This window comes from Crocodylus siamensis, chromosome 4 (genome assembly GCF_052110815.1).
Source record: "Crocodylus siamensis isolate JL-2025a chromosome 4, ASM5211081v1, whole genome shotgun sequence".
Taxonomy (NCBI): Eukaryota; Metazoa; Chordata; order Crocodylia; family Crocodylidae; genus Crocodylus; species Crocodylus siamensis.
In genome coordinates, this window is record NC_143398.1 from 43,968,087 (window position 1) to 43,989,979 (window position 21,893).

The following is a 21,893-nucleotide window of genomic DNA, read 5'->3' on the forward strand; positions in this document are numbered from 1 at the left end:
AAAACTGGCCAACTGTGGCTTTGGCTACACTATGGTCCGATGGCTGGGAAATTGGCTCCGAGGTCGGACCTAGAGAGTAGTGGTCGATGGTAGTGAATCGTTATGGCACTCGGTGACCAATAGCATCCCCCAAGGCTCTGTCCTTGGACCAGTTCTCATCAACATCTTTATCAATGATGTGGACATTGGTGTCAGAAACACACTGGCTAAGTTAGCCGATGACACTAAACTTTGGAGAATAGTGTCCATACCTGAGGACAAGCTAGTGATCCAGTCTGACTTGGATAAGCTTATTAAGCGGGCAGACACAAACCTGATGATGTTCAATACTGATAAATGCAAGGTACTCCACCTCGGGGGGAAAAAATCTGCAGCATTCTTATAGGCTCGACAGTGCTACGCTTGCTAGCACCACTGCTGAAAGACTTGGGGGTCGTGATTGACCACAAGATGAACATGAGCCACCAATGCAATGTTGCAGCTGGTAAAGCAAGAAAAACCCTGGCTTGCATCTATAGATGCTTCTTAAGTAACTCTCAGGATGTCATCCTCCTGCTGTACTCAGCCCTGGTGAGGCTGCAGCTGGAGTACTGCATCCAATTCTGGGCTCTGCAATTCAAGAAGTTTGAGAGAGTCCAGAGGAGAGCCACGTGCATGATCAGAGGGCAAGAGAATAGGCCCCATGAAGAGAGGCTGAGAGCCATGGGACTCTTCAGTATAGAAAAGCGCAGGCTCAGGAGGGACGTGGTGGCCACCTATAAGTACACAAGGGGTGTTCATCAGGATCTGGGAGAACATCTGTTCACCAGAGTGCCCCAAGGAAAAACAAGGACCAATGGCCATAAACTCCTACAAGATCATTTTGGTTTGGACATAAGAAAAAAATTCTTTACTGTCCATGCCCCCAAGACCTGGAATAGACTCCATCCAGATGTGGTGCAGGCACCTACTCTGGACTTACTCAATAAATGCTTGGATGCTTATCTTCCTGGGGTCCTTTGACCCTAGCTGACTTTCTGCTCTTGGGCCAGGGGGCTGGACTTGATGATCTTTGAGGTCCCTTCCAGCCCTAACGTCTATAAAATCTATTAAAAAAAAAAATAGAATTGGTCAAATCAGTTTATGGAACGTCTGTCCCAGACCCCTTCCTGGTTTAAGTTAAATCAGAGTCCTCCAGCATCCCAGCTTGCTTTTCAGCCCTGAGCTAGGCTGGTCTTGTCTGTCTGCTTAAGAGAGCAGGGCTGGCCCTGCCTTCTCTGCTCTTTAGCCAGAGCTTCAGCTGGCTGAGAAGGCGGTGGGGGACTGCAGCCAGGAGACAGCAGCATCTGTGTGGCTTCCCCCTTCCCCCGCTCCCCTTGCTCACTGCTCAAGGAAGGATCCTCCCTCTCCCACAGCTGGGACCCCAGCAACATGGACCCCAGCCAGCATCTGGCCATGCCATCCTGTGACAGGTCACCCTCCCCAGTGCCATCTTTCTGGTTATCTATGCCTTACGCGGGGCGCCCTTGGGCCTTCTCTGTAATTCTTCAGTCCTGCCCTAATCTCTCCTGCCACGACTTGATGGAATTTTTTTTTTTTTTTTGAGTTGGAGACTGCCTATTATTTTGGGTATGTTGGGGTCTCTCCTGTTAGGGCTTGACCCCTGTTTTCTCTGGCTAGGCCTCCCCATCCAAACCCATTAAACAGGGTTCGACTCCGAGGCTCTAGCTTTTCCTGCTCCCTTATGGAGCCCAGTACTCCCTTGCCCAGAGACATGGGAGCTGGACCCACAACCAGTGAGTCATGGGTTCAAAACTCAGGTGCAACCTGAGCCTGTCTCTTTCCATCCAAAAAAAAAAGACAAAATATAACTGTACTCCAGTGCACCCATCCCTACCTGGCTTTTTAAAATTGTCCTTCAAATACCGGGGTCTGTGCCCCCAAAAGCTATGCCCTCACTGGCACTAGGGTCTGTGACACCCAAAAGTTGCGCCCTCATTGGCACTGGGATACCCACTCCATAAAGGGTCCCAAAAATGAGGCCTCCTCTGTCCGCTAATAGCCTCTCCCAAACCACTGGTCTTTAATAATCAAAAGAAATATGGACAGTCCCGTCTGAGTGCCATAACTGCCCTCAATAAAATAATAATAAAAAACCCCAAGTGATACATTTACACCAGGTTCTTGTTTCACATCCCATCTGTTGTCTCATGGGGTGTCTGTTGTCTCACTGGGTTTCCATGGTTCCTGTGACAGGTCGCCAAGCTCCTCCCTGGAGCTTTGGGATGCACTCCCTCCCCTTCAGCTGCCTGCCTCCCTATTGCCATTCTGCCCTGGGTTCTTATAGTCCTTCCTCTTCCAGTCAGCTGACTAGATGGCTCGGTCCAGCTATTAACCTCTTCCACGCCAGTTCTCTGGGCCCAGAAGGTTAGGGCTTTAAAGAGGTGGGCCTGCTTTCTAGTAACAGGGCTAGAATTCCCTGTTACACACCCCCATGATAACTAATGCTGAGAGGTGTCTGTGGGTGTGTCTCCAATTTCCCTGGAACAAAGGCAGGCAGGACAGTGTCCACTTATGGCCTTTTGGAACTAATCCACAGGTCAGCTGGTAATGTCCCCCTGTTCCTTCCTTGGAAAAAGCTGTTTAAGAAGAGCTTGAACTAATGAGAGAGGCTTTGTTTTCTTGATGGGCTGATAAGATCCTGGCTGGCTTGCTTACTTCAAAGGCAGCAATCTGTCAGTATTCAAGAGGGGACAGAGAAAGGTGTGAGAAATGACATGGTTTGCAAGTAATACAGTGCCTGTCAGTTTACTGCAGACAGCATGAAGAAGCAGGCAGAGGGAGATTAGAAAGCTCAGTATCATCAACAGATGCAAGCACTCCACACAAGTGGTCCTCCCTCCTCCTCCCCCTCCCCCTTTGTCTCCCTAATCATAGTGTCCACCCCAGCTCAGCTCAAAACTGTGGAAGCGAAGAGAAGTCTTGCTCTAACACTCCCCAGCTTCTCATCTGAGCCACTGCCAGCACATGCCTGCGTTTCCTGATTCAAAATTGAATATCTATCCACTTGCAAATTGGTTCATTCTCTGCAGGTTAGACTAACTTGCAAAGATTGAATCAATTCAGGCTCAGGCTTTTTGAATGTCTGTCCCTAGCCTTACAAACTAGATACAGTCTCTTTGCAAGCCAGATCTGCCCATGGACCTGCTTTGCCAGATGCTACAAACAGACTTGCAGAGGGCAGGGGTACTAGAGGACTGTGGGGTGGGGGTGGAGAGGGGGGATGGGGCATGGCTGAGAGAATGTCAGTTGAAGAGATCAAAAAGGATAAATGAAGAAGTGAACCGCTTGAGCAACGTAACTGTGTTTTAAAAGCTAATCCAGATAAGGGGATAAAAATTCAGAGCACTTTTATATATGCTGCAGAGGTATGCTTTAATTAGAGTGGCTTTAAGAGCCACTCTAATTAAAGTGCCACAGCATCTTGTGTATCAGCATCCCCTCACTTCAAAATGGTGGCAGGCATGCTTGAACTAAAGCTTGTTCAACGAGTTTTGGTTGAAGTGCTCCCACCACCATTTTGAAGCACAGGATACTAATGCATGAGACGCAAGAGACTGCTGGAGCATGGTAATTACCATGATCCAGCAGACTCAATTAATTGAGTCTGTTCTGATGCACTACAATTACTCGGTACTCATGTATAGGCACCCCCAGAGTCTCTACTAAAACTATACATAACACAATCCTATCTGTGGATTATCTTTTGCCTCACAGTCTCACATCCAGAGAGGTTTACAAAGCTTTGTTGTTTATGAACAATTATTCTGAGGTCAGCGATGAAACGTCCAGGGAGGTTAAAGCATTCTGCCCTGGTTTTTGTGTCTTTCTGGAATTGATGTCATATCAGTGTCCATTCATTCTTTCATGTAGGGATCACCTCATATGTCCAATGTAGACAGCTGAGGGACACTGTAAACAGGGGTGTTGTATATGACATTGGTAGACAAATAGCTGAATGAACCCCAGATGTTATAATTCTTCATTTTTGGTCAGTGATGATGTGGACTATGCTGATGAGGGGAGTACACCTGGCATCTGGGTCTGTTGCAAGGCTTGGTAAGTTGGTGAAAATAAGAGTTAGGCTCCTGAGAAGTTAACGTGCAGCTTCCAGGCTCTAGGTCTGGGTCCAGTTCCCCTCACTGCTCCAACTGCTGCTATTGCCAGAGTCTCCAGGGTTCCCTTCCCTCCTCTGGCTTCCACTGCCTGCCTGTATGCTTGGAGGTGGGGCAGTCAGCAGGGCCAAGGGAGGGGACTTGGATGGCTTGAGGGGGCCTGAGATCTTGCACAGCGTATGTAATACAGGGGTACTGGCACAGTACAGTTGGAATTGGGGGGCGGGGAAATCCCATGATGTAGCATGGCATGGTGTACAAGACATTGACATGCTGGCACAGTATGGCAGGGAGTGCCTGCCATAAGGTGCAGCACTGGGAGTGGAGACAGGGGTTTGCCACAAAGAGCAGCTGGTGGGCGGTGCTACCCACTCCATGGGGTGGCATGTGCAGCCTGCAAGATGAGTGACCAGGGGGACTGTGGCTTCCAGGCATTCAGAAGTTGGACAACTTTGCAATAGAGGATCCACCTCACGACATCCTTAAGTCAGATAGCAGAGTCACAGGTATCTAATTTAAGAACTAAATCATTCTTGAGACCATTAATCCCAGAACAGTGATAATATGCTGTTTGACTTCTTGCTGGTCTTTCACTATTTTACAAACACACAATATTTTGGGGTGATTATGGAATATCACTCATAGATGGTTTCATGAACGAGGTCTGCTGATGCAGTGTGTAGCCTCTGTTTATAGCTGATACTAAGTTTAGTTTATATTTACTGTGCAGTGTTTTGTATCTATTTGTAGCTAATGTTTTACCTCTCATGTTTGTAGGAACCATACTATTTGATGTAAAGAAACTCACATTAGTGAGTCAAGTGACAGCTGATTAGGTGTGGGCCAGAAGGGGAAGAAGGGGGAGGGAAGACAGATAAAGGCTGTTCACACCTGGAAGAGGATGAAAGCCTAGATCCCTGAAAGAAGTAATCACTGAGAATTTGCATTTGCATGGCTATGCATACTGGATGCATTTGAAGCCAGACCCAGACCATGATAACTTGTATTTCAAAGGGAAGAGATGTTAGTGGGGGAAATAGTCTTCTGTCCAAACAGCCTTTGTTTAGAAATGAAAGACTGTATTAGACATCTTTGTGGTAGAAAAAGATACAAATGCTTTCTAAACATAATTGGATCAGGAGAGACATCTGGTCTAATAAACAGACACACACCTGGGGACAGACGTTATAGTTCCTTCCCCAGAATTCCAAGGAAGGAGTCTGCAAACGATCAGGTATGAAAACTGAAAGCAGGTCACTTACCCTGGTCTTCAAATACACAAGTCATGTCTGGTTTTAAGATTCTCAGACCAGTTTATTCTACACAGAAAAACCTTGCCTCCACAATAAACAGAACAAACACACAAACTAACCACCCCCTTCTACCTTCCTTCTGCCCTCAGGAGAGAAATAATTTTAGCTTAGTACTTGCCCTCAGCACAACAGCCTACCTCCACCTCCAGCTCTTCCTCCTGGGCTAAGTACATACAGTCAGAAAGCCCAAGGCTGAATCAATTCAGTCTTTGCAGGTTAGTCTAAACTAAGATTAAACTGAGAAAGAAGTGAACAGACATTCACTTTTGATTCAGGAAATGCAGCCACATGCCTGCAGTGGCTCAGGCCAGAAGCTGCAGGGTGCTAGAGCACACCTCCCAGCCTGACAGCCACTGCCAAAGGGAAGGGAAGAGAGAAACCCTCCAAGGCTTTTCCCCATCCCTGCTCAAGCGGAGGGGGCATAGCTAGGCTGCAACCCAGGGCTAGCACAGGTGAGGTCAGGGGGAGGCATGCTTTAAACCCCCCACCATGAGACCCCAGCCCAGGTCCCAAAGCATCAGCTGTCAAGGCACTAACTGCCCCTCCCCTGCATAATCTACCACCTCAGTTCTCTCCCCCAAGTGAATGACTGCTGCTAGCCACCACAGTGCTAAGTCTTGCACCGCCAAAGTGCTTGCCTGCAGGTGCTGCAGTGTCACCTCTGCACTGCTGCCCAGCCAGCCACTGCCCTTTCCTATTGGGGTCCCCAGGACCCTTGGGGTGTACACCTTGCTCTGCCTCTTCATGCACAGGCTGCCCCATGCTGCCTCCCCCACCAGCTGCACATTCCTCATGCTGCCAGCTGGGTATGAGGCTTCCTCCCACTCTCTGCACTCTCAGGTTGCCACTGCCCCTCTGCCCCCAGCCATGCACATGCACACCCCGCCCTCACCTCTCCACCCAGCTTCACAAGCAGGTGGATCCAGCTCTTCCCCTGGGTTTCAAAAAGAACTTTGACTGTCTTCTGTTTAACTTGTAAGTAATAAACTCAGTAGTCAGGGTGTAATAAATAAGCCCTTTCAAATGTCATGTATTCAGAAGGACCCAGCTTCATTCCTAATTAGTCTGTAGCTTGATGTGGCAAGAAAACAAAAAAATCTCTAACCACTGTTGAAAAAATGGCCTGAGATAAATAATCCTGATGCAACTTCTCAGAAAGGTATTTACAATGGAGAAAAGTGGGAAAGATAGGGTTAGATTCTCTAGCCAGCCCTCCCTGCTTCAGCTAGGGAGCAAAGGGGCAGGGCCAACCCTGCTCTTTGGAACAGACAGCACAGCAGAGGGCTGCAAAGCATGCTGGGATGTAGGGAGACTGTGTTTTAACTTGAACCAGGAATGGTTCTGGGACAAAAATTTCATAAATCAGTTATCATCAGTTAAGTCTGATACTACATTCAACCAGATTTATCTTAAACCAGTTTCAGCCATTTTGAAATGGATTTATGTGCACTGAACTTCTGTTCTGTTACAAGTTTAAACCAGTTTTTGGACACTTAAACTGCTTTATGTGTAATTTCTGTTGCTAGCTCTGGAGTTCTTAAGCTACCTGGTGGCTCCACCCCGATTAGTGGAATATCAGCATCGGCTGGCCCCTAGCCTCTCAGGACTATTGTCCACTGACGAAGCTCTTTTAGGACAAGCACTCCCATACAAACTATACTTAATTACAAATAGTATCTAAGAATTCATGAACCTCTGGATAGCTTAATCCCTCAGATGAGGAGGCTGATAGCTAGGTTTGCAGGGACTTCGATTTTGGTAAAGATGCAGGGATAATAGCATAGTCTTCTGGTTTGCTATCGTATCTCCTTGTATTCAACGTGCGATTAATGCTTTTTATGATTTCCCATGTTTATGTAATAAACCCTTTTTATATTTCTTATACCTTGCGTGGTTTAATTTCAGAGCATTTGTCAATATAGATGGGCTTCTTCTGCAGAGACAGGGATCTGTAATTTCTAGCTCAGCCAGGCAAAAGGGTACGATTCTTATTCTGGTAAAAAAAAAAAAATCTCTTCTGCTATGAGCTGTCAAGGTCTGAACAAGACAGAAGTAGCTTAGAGTCTGTCCCTAGCACATCTCAGCTTGTTCTCAGTGGTCAAACAGCAGATGGTAGAGAAGGGCTTGGAGCTGATACAAATTCCTTGACAATGTGAATGCCCCACAAGGTGTGTCATAGACAACAACCCCTTTGCCCCAGTCATGAAACTGGACATATTCTCATGCTCAAATCAATATCTTCAGAGCATCAAAATTTTCCAACTTACAGAACTGGTTCGCGATTGGTTAAAATTAAATTTTTTTGTGAAAAAAAACTTTTCACCAGCTCTGGAAATTTAACAATACATAAAAATCAGTGTTTCGTAACGTTGCAAATGTCTGTACTGTTTCGCTTATTTAAATATTCTTTGATTTTGTTAGAAAAAATGGAGGGTTTCTCATTGCAGAGCCTCTTCTGGTGTAGTTTCATAGATTTCATAGACATTAGGGCTGATGTTGGTGTCAGCCAGTCCATAAAGGATGTCTTCTTTAATAAACTTTTCTAAGATCTTCCCCGGGATAGAAGTCAGGCTGATGGGTCTACAGTTGGCCAGATCCACTTTCCTCCCTTTCTTGAAGATCAGCACCACATTGGCCTTCTTCCAGTCTTCAGGCACTACACCAGAGTGCCAGGAGTTCTCAAAGATCCATACCAGAGGCTGGGCTATAATGCTTGCCAGCTCCTTGAGTACCCTGGGGCGTAGATTGTCAGGGCCCGCTGACTTGAAGGTATCCAAACTCTCAAAGTGTTCCTTTATGAGATCAGCATTGATGGAGGGCAGGGGATCTCCCCCACCTGGACCAGTTGTCCACCTTGGTCACCAACATCAGCTTGCAGGGTTGTATAGCTTTCCTTAACGTAGAGAGCTACACCCATGCCCCTTTACTCAATCTACTCAATCTCTCCTATACAAGGTATAGGCATCTATACCCGTGGTCCAGTCATGGGTGGAGTCCCACCAGGTCTCCGTTATCCCTATGATGTTCTAATTAGTTCCTCCTGCTAATTCCCCAAGCTCCTGGCATTTGTGTACAGGCAGGCAAGTGTCCCCTTGGGGGCTGCTGCCTTTCCCACAGATCATTCCAGGGCTGGGGCAGGGGTGGGCTCTCTTAAGTGCCTTGGCCTGCTGGCTTTTCAAGGATTGCTCAGTGGGCCAGCAGTGATAGTAGTCCTCCTGTCCCCCAGTGGGCTTAGTTTAAAGTCCGGTGGAGCAGGTCAGCCAGTCTGGCTAAGAAGAGCCTTCTCCCCAGGGGAGAGAGGTGGAGGCCATTCCTTCCCAGCAGCTCACTGCCTCTCTTGCCAAAGAGCGGGCTGTGGTCATGGAAGCTAAAGCCCTCCTGACAACACCAGCGCTGCAGTCTTTGGTTCACTACCTGGATCCTCCTCTCCCTCCTCAGCCCATACCCTGAGACTGGGAGGATCAAAGAGAACACCACCTGTGCCCCCAGACTCTTTAGCCCTGCTCCCAAATCCATGTAGCGCTTCATGACCTGGTTGGGAGCGCTCCGAGCCATGTCATTGGTGCCCACATTAATAAGGAGCATGGGATAGTGGTCTGTGGGCTGGAGGAGCTTAGGGATCTTTTGCACAATGTCTCAGATGCGGCCCCCCAGGAAGCAGCAGACTTCCTGGGCTAAGGGGTCGGGGCAGCAGATTACCCTTTCAGTCCCCCTCAGGATGGAGTCTCCCACAACAAACACTTTACATTTTGTCTTGGGGAGAGCGAGTGTAGTATCTGCAGTTAGGCCTGTGTTGCCTGCGGGATCTGGCAACTTAGCAGGCTCTACTGGGGCTGCAAGAGGTTCATATCTGTTGCTAAGCTCCAGTGGGGCAGGGGCCTTGGTGTGGTGGGCCTTAGGGCCCTTGACCACCTTGGTCCATCCCCTTACTGGATAGAATGGGAAGTCCCAGAGTCTTCCCTTGTCCTGGAGGGAGATTGTGGTCTACCCTTCGGGTGCCGGGGGAGAAGGGCATGGCAGTAGGAGTCTATCTCCTGCTTACAGTCCCTGATGGCATGCAGTCTCTGGACTGTGGCCTGGAGCTCCTCCAGCTGGAGCACCAGAGATCCCAGTATGAAGCAGACCCCACAAGGGGAGGTAGCCATGCTCCCAGGCCCCAGAGCCTGAAAAAGGGACAGGCAGCCCCAGTAGCCAAGAGCCAGGGGCTCCGTCTGCATGGAGCCTGGAACCATGGGCTCAGTTTGGATAGCGGTCTCTGAGGTGCCGGGGGGGAGAGCTGCAGACCCCAAGGGGACCCTTGGGGTGCAGCGTGTGCCCATCCGCACCATGCCACTGGTAGGCTGGCTACAGCTGGAACTGTCTACCCTAGAGGGCTCTCAGGCAGGGCCTCAGGCCCTCCCATGCACCCTCCTGTGTGAACTCTGTGCTAACTCACGTGCCGGCAGACAAGTGCATCCTGTTCGCGTGGCTACCTGGGGAGCTGGGCAAAGTAGGGGCCTGGGTGGGGTGAGACCTGGTGCAGCTCCCACTCAGCCACCTCCTCCCACTCTCTAGGGGTTAACCCCCTCCCACCACAGGCCCTGCTTACCTCTGGCTGTGCTGGGATTCGGTGTGAGGCTCCACAGCTGCTGGGGCATCTCTGGGAGACTTCAGGGGAGCAGGGGCATAGTGGGCTTTCACCCGCGTGTCTCTCGCCATTCCCAGAGCCTAATTGCATAAGCATTGCAATTAGCAGAGCCCCTGGTGGAGACAGCATATGCTTAAAGAAGTTTTTCTGCTTGTGTGTCAATGCCACTTCCCAGAGCTACTGGTCCTGAGGCCACCATGAAATGAAGGGCTTTAGAACCTTGCTTGCTTTACAAAACTGTGGGGCTGGGGAAGGGTTAGCCTGGCTTTTGGCAGTGACATCTCTTACAGCAGTGTCCTGCTCCAATCTGCATGGCCAGATTCTTGAGCCCTCTTCCTCTTTTTCTGGGGCCTCAGGGTGCAGACTATCAAGTATAACGTTGTACGGGCAGGGCTTATCTCTAAGGTTGGCTACCACTGACCTAGCTGGTATCTTCTGGGAGGTGGTGCAGCTAGGTGGATAGAAAAACTCTTTCTGTTGGCATATGCCACATCTCCACTAGGCATCCCATAACCAGGTTGGTCAGTGCTCTGTCATACAGGCAGGCCTTGAACAACATTTAAAAACTGTATCTCGTTTCTCAGCCACTGTATATGGGGACCTTAGACTATATCTGCACTAGGAATGTTTACCTTGTAGGAATACAGGTAAAATGTACCAAATAAAGTCTGTTGATTAGCTGCAGTCATACAGAACAATCACCCTCAAATGAAACAACCTATACTGGTAAAATCATAGATTTGACAAAATAAGTGCTGCAAGGCACTGCTTCTGGCACAGCAATGCAGGGCAGACCTGGATGGAGACTAAACATTTGGCTCTTGATATTTGACACCTCTCAGGGAAGAATAGCACTAAATGAACTATTGACATTTATATTTATCACTCCCTAGTCACTCACTGTGTTCTTCATGTTTCTTCTTACAATTATCAGCCATAGGAAGTGCTGAAAAGTCAATAACCACTACTGCTAAGACATTTCTGTCCCTCATGTCCACTGGCAAATTTTCCGAGAAAACTTGGGACTTTGCCAAAACAAAATTCCAGGCCTTCAACACAAAGTTGATTTTACATGCACACTGATTAAAATAGGATTGAGATATAGCACTGCTTTAGAATTTGTGTTTAAAATGTATAAATATTTCATAAAATAATGACTGACATGGTTGCTTCCAACTTGGGAAGCTGATCCACGCCTCTAAATTTTGTATAGTACACTCTGTTTTAATGTTTGTGTCTTTATCTGCACCTTGATTTTCTGCCACTTTTCACTAGTTCTTAGCCTTCATGATGTATGGGTCAATCTACAAACTCATAAGTCTTTCTGATATCCTGTCTCTTCAACTCCCTGTTCATTTAACAATCTGATCTGTCCTAGAACAGCTATAAGCAAGACAATTTCACTTCCACAACACTTACAGAAATGAAGGCTATAGAGAACATATGGCAGGCAAACACTGTACACCGCTTCAGTAATCAGAGAGTGATCCTATTAAAGCTATATTTGGCTGGCAACAATCCAGACTCTGAGACCTGACAATAATATTTCCACTGCTGTAAAGTTGGATCAGATGCAGGCTCTGATATAAACTTTCTGGGTCTTCTTCTCAGTGTTCTGGGTCCAATAGAAGAAAAAGAAGGCACAGGAAGCTCATGTAATTGATTTTATAATTTGATTTTTATTTTGAGTAAGTAGTTATAATACAAAGAAATTCCCAAGCAAGTGACCATAGGAAAAGTAAGAAACTTCCAACACACCTGGGAAATATCTAATTATATTATTATAATTATATTATTATATTGATACAGTCTTATGCTGGCATGGTGTAGGGAATCTTTGTACCTTATACACTTCAAACATATACTGCATTCAGTTTTGGAGCAATTTGCTCCTATGTAGCCAATGCTGACCCCAAAGATTTGGCTATAGCTGCTCAAAATTGTAGGCTTATAATGTCAGGTATCCATTTTGTAGCCTTATTGGTCTAGAGGAAAAGGCGATTGGGACTTGTAGCAGAGATGATATCTTTTATTTTGACCAACAAGATTTTTGCAAAAAAATTAAGGAATTTTTTTTGCAAAAATCTTGTTGGTCTAATAAAAGATATCATCTCTACTACAAGTCCTGATTGCCTTAGGCTTATAATTGCATTTGAGCACACACATGTATCTGCACCCGCAATTTTTCTCAAAGAAAAGCCAGACAGTATCTTAAAATCTAGTCTATGGCATATATTGAAGGAAGAGAACAAATGCAGGTTTTCTCCTTCAGTTTTTTCCAGAAACTCTGCATCATCCAGTGCATGCTAAATGCTATATCCATGGATGGGTTTCCATTTGCTTCATCCCTCTTCAACCTAGAGGGCACCTAACATGAATACTGCTGTCCATCACTTTCTTATGCAGTGTCATTCTGGTGATAGCAGCATGATGGTTGCCAAAATGTATTTGTCAGCTGTCTCCTTCCCATTAATGTTCTCTGTCTAGGCCTTAAACTTTCTAGGTTTTCCAGGGACAAGAGGCTAAATACTGTATAACACAAAAGTGAAAGACAAAAATTGGCTCTAAAATAAGGAGAGCCACCTCCCCAGTGAGCTCTCTGTGAGAATTTGAAGCCTGGTCTGAGGAAGTGAGTAAACTACAAAGCAACAAAAGAAGAACGAGAAAGGGGTGTTAAGAGGGCAGTCGCTGTGTGAGACATTCATAGTTGCCAGTACTGCAGACATGTTGCCAAGGACAGTTCTCCAAGTCTGGGGTCTGTGGGAGCAGTGTTAGGCTCTTATTTATCAGAGGCTTTTCATGTGTATTCTGGAGCACTTTACGCTAATTTAAATATGAACACCCTCATTCAGGGCCTCAGACCGTACGGGTAACCACCCAGAGTTTTGGAAACTTAGTCACACCTTTGGAGACTATACAACCCTACATTTCTACAATTCCCATAACAGAGGTCCCCTTGGTGGAGTTCCAATCAGGTACACTGGGCGCATCTACACAAATCCCTTAATGCCCATTGGACTAATTCTACTGTACATTAACACAGCTGGCAAAAGCTTTGCTAATGAGCTAATGCGCAGTCATTAGTCCAATTCACATTAAGCATCACCTAATAAGCATTAATCTGCGCTAATGCGCAGTAGCATTGATTATGGCACATTAAGTTAGTACCTGTTATTACAGGCTTTAAACTTAATGTGCTGTAATTACAGTGCATTAATGAATGTGTAGACCCACCCACTGACAGCAAAAATGGCATATTTCATTCTAAAGCGAGGTAGGCCTGGTAATCTTCTCAGGGAGAACTGCTCATCTCTAGAAGACTTTCACTTAAGAAATATAGAGATTCAGCTCTCTCCTCTTTTAATGGAGAGAAGTCAATAGAGTTTCTGTTTAAGGGCTCCACTTTTTTATCTTTCCTGATTTTGAGCTCCCATATCTATCTATCTTTTAATTCTGCCCTTTGTGTTCTCCTTTTTAGGCATCTTCTTTGTTTTTGTCTTGTATATGTCTTTTCCAGTTTGGCTCTTATTCTGTACTCCTGTCCCTTGAAGGCTTGGCAACTAGTCTTACAAACCTGGCATATCCATAGCCTGACCAGAGTAGTTTGCATATATGGTACATTCTCTGTTTTTCACCTACATAAGAAAACATTGCTGACTTGTTAACAACATCAATGAAAAGAACAGATGAACTGAGGCAATGGAATTACAGGAAAACCAATTTATTTCACAACTGAAATTGCTAGTCTGCCCTCTGAATGCTAAGTGCTTGACAGAAGACATAAAAAGACAATTGCAATCTAAAGTGATTTACATCATCATCTGGATCACTCCCTGCACCTGTGTAAATGCACGTTCATTAAGATAAACTCAGAGTTCTTGTTCCTGCAATTCCCAAAGAGAGCTAGTCATATTATAGAAAGAGCTTAAATTGTGTTACTTCCTTATATGAGATCATCCTTTAGTTCTCAGCTTAAGTTCCTTGGGTCATGGGCTAGAGACAGGAATTATACATGAACCCATATATGTGATGAGAAACTGGTTCAAATCTGTAACACAACAGAAGTTCATTGAACATAAACCACTTTCAAAATGGCCGAAACCAGTTTAAGATGAACTTGGATGGACGTAGTGTCAGACTTAACTGATTTAGGTTAAATCAGTTTATTGAACTTCTAACCCAGATCCCCTCCAGATTCAAGTTAACTCACAGATCCCCAGCAACACAGGATGCTTAGCAATTCCGCTGCAAATCCCACCCCGCTCACAGGATTCATAGGATATCCTTGACCCAAGCTGTCTGCTCCAGCTCAGCAGCAGGGTGTGCTCTAGTGCCCCTCAGCTTCTGGCCTGGGCCAGTACAGGCAAGTGGCTGCATTTCTAGAATCAGAAGTCAGGCCGCAGCTGGAGTACTGTGTCCAGTTCTGGGCGCCGCACTTCAAGAGGGACGTGGAGAACCTGGAGAGGGTCCAGAGGAGGCCACTCATATGGTTGAGGGCCTCTGTGGCCAGCCCTATGAGGAGAGGCTGAGGGACCTGAATCTCTTCAGTCTCCACAAGAGAAGACTGAGGGGGGATCTTGTGGCTGCCTACAACCTTATCAGGGGCCAGCAGCAGGGACTCGGGGAAAGTCTGTTCACCAGGGCCCCCCTTGGAGTCACCAGGAACAATGGCCACAAGCTGAGGGAGGATAGGTTTAGGTTAGATATTAGGAAGAACTACTTCGCAGTAAGGGTGGCCAGAGCCTGGAATAGGCTTCCCAGAGAGGTGGTGCTCTCACCTTCCCTGGACATCTTCAAGAGGAGACTGGATAGGCACCTGGCTGGGGTCTTATGACCCCTCCCACCCCCAGTGCTCATTCCTGCCCATGGCAGGGGGTCGGACTCGATGATCTGTCTAGGTCCCTTCCCACTCATTGATTCTATGATTCTGTGATTCTAAGTGAATGTCTGTTCACTTATCAGTTCAATCTATACAGCTTAGACCGGGGTGGGCAATTATTTCGGTTGGAAGGCTGCTTAATAAGTTTTGGTGAGCTGTTGAGTGCCACAAGGGTAGCTCCAACCCTTGACAGGTGCCCCGCCCCCTGGTTGCCATTCTGGGATTGGAAGTGCCACCCCTAACCCCTGAACTTTGCCACCAGAAGTCCCTCTCCTTGCCCCCAGAAGTACTCCTTTTGGGAAGGGGGTTTGCTATCTTGGACCTGGAAAAAAAACAAATCATATTTTAAAAATCAACCATCTATTATAACATATTTTATTTCAAAAATATTTGTTACATGTGTTTGCATAGTGTGTATAGAGTCAATTGCAAAATAGCTCAAAATAAAGTCTTACTCTTGTATATTGTATGTGGGGTGTGGTTGGAGGGGCTGGATATCTGTGTGTGTCATGCACACACCATCATACCTACATATCCACCCCCCACACACCTTCTCACACACCCACACCTGCTCACAAACTTCACACCCTTCCTCAACCCCCCCCACAACCCCTGACTACACACACCAACATGGCACACACCCCTTCCACACACCCCCACGACACACACAGATATCCAGCCCCTCCAACCACACCCCACATACAAATATTTTTGAAATAAAATATGTTATAATAGATGGTTGATTTTTAAAATATGATTTGTTTTTTTTCCAGGTCCAAGATAGCAAACCCCCATGTAAGGGCAGGGCAGATGGGCCCACTAAGCCCTAGGCTGCTGCTGGTAGCAGCTTGTAGCACTCACGGTCCTGGTTACTGGAACCTCTGCTCAGCCTTCCCCTAGTGACTGGGAACACCTGGACTCAGACCTGCCACGCTTGCTCACCCCAGCCATTGCTATGGAAGCCAAAAGGCCCCCATGGCAGTGGCAGCTGCAGGGCCTGGGCTAGGGGGTGTGGTATTGACGAGCTCCTGAGGCCACTGTCTTCAAGCCCCAGGATTAGTGTGGTTTTGCCATGCAGGGGAGAAGAGATGGTTGCAAAGGAGCTGTTCTAAGGGAGGCCACATGTGCATAAGCAAACTGGCTCCAGCCCAAGACAGCCAGGAGCCCATGTACCCTATGGCTCCTCCCTACTACACCAACAGCATGCAGCCCCAACCCCAGCGCAGCCTGAGCCCACTCCAGATTTACCCTGGCCAGCTAAAACCCATGCGCAGAGCCCCAACCTGGTGACCCATGTGTGCTCCACACTACCTGCCCACGCTGAGCAGTGTGAAGCTGCTGCTGGTGTGGGGGAAAAGTGGCCCCTTCCCCTCACCGCTGCTGGGCCATTCTTGCTGCAGCCACCTGGAGTCTGCGCCTAACCCTGGCTTAGACTAACCTGAAAATATTGAATCAATTCATCCTGGGGCTTTTTGACTGTACTTAGCCTTGTTGTCTTTCTGCTGACACAATGGAAAGCGGAGAATGTAGTCCTCCTTGCCCCTCAGCATAGCCACATAAGACCTGCTGAAATCAAGGCCCTGAGTTGTACGGAAATGAGGAGTTCTGTGCAGACAAGTGTATGGGCAGCGTGGTGATGTGTAGCTCCAACCCCCTATCTTCCCATGAGTTGTGTAGGGAGAATATCCTGCACTCCAAAAAAGGATGGCTAATAAATTACTCTGCTCCACTACCTGTCTGAGACAGCATGGCTGTTCTCTGAATCATACTCAGGGCTGAGCCTGGGGCATTTTAACTGTGACTCAGAAGTGGAGGCAACAAATAGTAAGTTAAAAATGGAGTCATAAAAGAAAATCATAATGCTATAGTCATGTGGACACCTACTTATAGGTACATGCACATTTTGACAAAAGTAGAGCTGCAGCAGCAGGGAAATGCTTTGAGGAGTTGGAGTGATCATATGACAGTGTCACAGGCAGTGAGGAACTGTAAACACAGCTCTTAGAAATGTGCTGGCATCCTGAAGAGAAGCACTCATGAGTAATCATGTTGGCTTCATGCTCAGTCGGAAGGCGGTATAATGAAGAAACTGCCCCAGGTTATCTCTTGCTTTACACCTGTTCAGGCAGTTCATTTATGTTTGCTGTGGTAATGAAATATTTTAACAGCTACATTTTAGGGACAGAACAGCAAGCAACTCAGGAGGAGTCCTGCCCTCTCCTTCCTATGAAAGTTTAACACTTTGTCCCCTCCTCCCACTCATCTCTTAACAGTTTATGGAGATATCCACAGCCATCTCCTCCACTGATGCAAACTTTACTATCACTAAGATCAGGGGTGAAGCAATAGCCAGTGCAGTCAGCATGACTGTACCAGGCCACACAGATAAAACAGCAGGCCCTTCCTTCTTGATAAGCTAAGTATATTCAACATTGCTCACATCCAGTGCTTGAAATACTTATGGGATTCATTGTGCAGTGTAGTCATAATGTCCTTATAAGGGTAATATTTAAAGATCATCGTCTCTCATATACACAGATATAGAATATTTCATTCCATGAGATTTATTTAATTTAGCAGAAATCTAGCCTATGACAAACATCAGTAATTACTATTGTTATCAATTGCAACATAATGGTTGAATGTGTCTGTGTTTGCCATGCATTAGTTAAAAAACTATTTTATGTAATGTTTTAGATTTGTCTTTATATAAGAGCAAATGGGTTAAAACAACAGTGCCCAGCAGTTTGACCCCATGGGTCAGATAATGGTGCAGGGCTGATCTGTGGGCTGACCTGCACCCTGCGCAGTGGGATCACTCCTTGTGCTGTCCCCCTCTGCCTGGATCAGGTCCCAGGGCCCAGAGCTGCTCCCTCTTGGTCCCATGTACTGGGATTGGGTCTCAATCCCCTGCACCATCCCTGCCTGCCCCCATACACCAAAACTGGGGCCTCAGAGCCCACCTAGCCCCATGTGCCCTGATCAGGCTTTGGAGCCCTGCCTCTGCCACCCAGCCAGATGTGTCAGGATCAGGCTCTCCTGCATGCCTGATCTAGCATGCTGAGACACTGCCCATGGTGCTCTGCACATAAACATGGGAAGCCCCACAGGCCAGATGGCCTGGTTCTGGGGGCCAGATCTGGCTTGGGGGCAGAGGAGGTTATAATTATGCCAAATATTAACATTATTTGGTAGCAGCGGCAGATCCAAGGGTGGTGCAGTTGCATTTCCCATCTTTCCTCCTCCATTTCTGCTGTGCACAGGAGCTAGGGCTTTCTTCTCTCTCTCTCTTCTAGTGCTGGCTGAGCCTGTTGCAGTGGTGGCAGCAGCAGCAAGGGGCAGTAGTGTAACTAGGGTTAGAGATCAGGGCACCCCAGGTGCTCACAGGGGTCTGGAATGGAGGCAGAGGGTGCCAGAGTGACAACTGGGGACTGTGCTCAGTAGGAACTCACCAGGAAGAACCAGTAGAAACTCCTACTGGCTCCACCCAGGCTGATTGGAGGCAGGATCCCACTCCTTACTCCCCTCCCGTTGCTGTGTAGCCAACCATTACTGTTAGTCATTGACCAACTGAGGCTTTTGCAGCCCAGTTCTGCATATGGACAGGCAGTAGCACCTAAAGGGCTCATGCAGTAGCTGCTGGCTGCATACCAGGGGGACACAGTGTAAGAAGGCATAAGGGGCTGGACTCAATGATCTTCTGAGGTCCCTTCCAGCCCTAATATCTAATGTCTCTGAAGTGGGATCCAGCTTCTGATTAGTGGGGCTGGATCCAACAGCCCCTGGGTGATTCCTTGCCACAGCTGGGAAGATTCTTCCTCCCCACTCCTCTGCAATCTCTTGGGCTCAGCACAAACCCCTCACCACCCTCACCCTCTTCCCAGGTCAAAGAAATAGCTGGCTACACCAATCAGCAAGGGCGGTACAGGGTCTGCCCAATCCCCAAACCCCTACCCCTCCATTAGCTGGGCTTCCTCCATGGGGCAGGCTGTTCTCAGTTGTTGGGGGCTTGGGGATGGGCTTTCCATTGGGAGCCTAAACCCCAGGACTGCTTCAGCCCTATGTGCCCCAGCTGCTGCATCCCTGGCTGGTATAACAAGTACCAGAGTACAGGGAGCCTGGGGACCCAGCAGGCAAAACACTATTTTCTCTCACTTCTCCTACAGTGGGCAAAATATCTTCCCTCCACCCTGCCTCCCCTCTGCCCAGAGTGCTGTATGCCTCTGCCTCACCACCCCCACCTTCCCAACATGCCACTTTTCAAAATGCTAGATGTGTCCATGTTTGGTAGCAAATATCATTTGCTGAGTTTGTACATAAATTTACTTCACTGAAACTTCACTGGAATCCCAAGATTTAAGACATTTGATTTTCTCCCATTATGAGGGCCAAATCCCCATAACAAATGACAAAGGTGTTTCCAGGCAGTCATTTTCCTGAGCAAGCTCAAGTGACAAGATTAAATGCACGATAAACATGAAGAGTAAGCAACTCATCATGAGGCTTGGATTCATCTATGCCTCAGCCCACATTTCACATGAACATTTTCCTCCTATGAATGCAAATTTGTGATAGGGATAGTTTGTTTTAATTCTGTAATGTTGTAATCATAGATTTCATAGGTATTAGGTCTGGAAGGGACCTCGGAAGATCACTGAGTCCAGCCCCCGCCCAAAGGGCAGGAAGTCAGCTGGGGTCACAGGATCCCAGCAAAATAAGCATCCGATTTTTTATTGAAGGTGTTCAATGTAGGTGCTTGAATCACCTCTGATGGCAGGCTATTCCAGACCTTGGGGGCTTGGACAGTAAAGAAATTCTTCCTTATGTGCAGCCTGAAACTGTCTTGCAGTAGTTTATGACCATTCGACCTCGTCATCCCTTGGGGCGCTCTGGTGAACAAATGTTCCCCCAGGTACTGGTGGTCACCCCCGATAAACTTATAGGTGGCTATCAGATCACCCCTGAGCCTGCGCTTTTACAGGCTAAAGAGCCCCATAGCTGTCAGCCTGTTGTCGTAAGGTCTGTTTTCCATGACCTCTGATCATGCGCATGGCTCTTCTCTGGACTCTCTCAGGCTTCTCCACATCCTTTTTGAATTGTGGAGCCCCAAACTGGATGCAGTACTCCAGCTGCGGCCTCACCAAGGCCAAGTATAGCGAGAGAATGATGTCTTGGGATTTACTTGAGAAGCATCTATGGATGCAAGCCAGCATTTTGGTCACTTTAATAGCTGCAGCATCACACTGCAGGCTCATGTTCATCTTGCGGTCTATGATGACCCCCAAGTCCCTTTCTTCCATAGTGCTAGCCAGCATAGCACCGCCGAGCCTATTAGGATGCTGCAGATTTTTCCTCCCAAGGTGGAGAACCTTGCATTTTTCAGTGTTAAACACCATCAGGTTCTCATGCACCCATTTGCTGAGTCTGTCTAGGTCTGCCCGGATCACCCGCCTATCTTCTGGTGTGGATGCTTTGCCCCAAAGTTTGGTGTCATCGGTGAACTTGGCCAGTCCACTTCTGTCTCCAATGTCCAGATCATTAATGAAGATGTTGAATAATATGGGTCCAAGGACAGAGCCTTGGGGGACCCTGCTGGTCACATTGCATCATGACAATTGACTTCCGTCAATTACCATCCTCTGGGTCCAACCACATAGCCAATTTCCCAGCCAGCGGATCATGGTGTACCCAAGGACAAAATTGGCCAGTTTTGCCAAGAGGTGATCATAGGATACCAGATTGAAGGCTTTTTTGAAGTCAAGATACATGACACTCTCTTCTCCCTTGTCCAGATGACAGGTCACCTGGTCATAAAAAGGAAATGAGATTGGTCAAGCAAGACCTACCCGCAACAACCTCGTGCTGGCTATCCCTTAGGATGTTGGCATTGGCCTATCCATTAAGGATGTCCTCTTTAATAAACTTTCCTAAGATCTTCCCCGGGATAGAGGTCAGGCTGATGGGCCTATAGTTAGCCGGGTCCACTTTCCTCCCTTTCTTGAAGATAGGCACCACATTGGCCTTCTTCCAGTCTTCAGACCAGAGTGCCAGGAGTTCTCAAAGATCCATGCCAGAGGCTGGGCTATAATGCTTGCCAGCTCCTTGAGTACCCTGGGTATAGCTTGTCAGGGCCCACTGACTTGAAGGTATCCAGGCTCTCAAGGTGTTCTTTCACAAGGTCAGCATTGATGGAGGGCAGGGAATCTCCCTCACCTGGACCTCCCTGTCCCATAGTGGGCATGGGCATCCCATGGGACTGATGAAAGACTGATGCAAAGTACCCATTTAATAGGTTGGCTTTTTCCTGGGCGTCAGTTGTCCCATCTGGTTTAGCAGGGATCCAATGTTGCCCTTGCTTTTCCTCCAGCTCCCCACATATCTGAAAAAGGACTTTTTATTGTCCTTGATACTCAAAGCTAGTTGGAGTTCAGTTGTAGCCTTGGCTTTCCTGGTTTGCTCCCTGGAGGACCGGACCAGTGCAGAATATTCCTCCTTGGAGGTGAATCCCATCCTCCATCCTTTGGAGGCCTTTATTTTTAGCCTCAGAAGGTCTGCTAGATCCCTGGAGAGCCAAGGGGGCTGCTGTGCCCTCTTGCTGCCTTTCCTCCGAGATGGAATAGACTTAGTTTGTGCATTGAGGATCGTTCCCTTGAGGAGCAACCACTCTTCCTGAACTCCCCTTCCCCTGGGGTCATGGTCCCTTAGGGCCTCACTGACAAGCCTCCTGAGCTTGTCAAAGTCAGCTTTCCTGAAGTCAAGGACTTCAGTGTTGCTGACTAACTTGTCAGCTTTATGGTGGATGGTGAAGGTGATCTGCTTGTGGTCGCTGTCACCAGCTTCCCATCAATCACTAGGTTGCCGATTAGGTCATCCCCAGTAGCCAGTACCAGGTTGAGCAGCACTTTACCTCTCATTGGCCC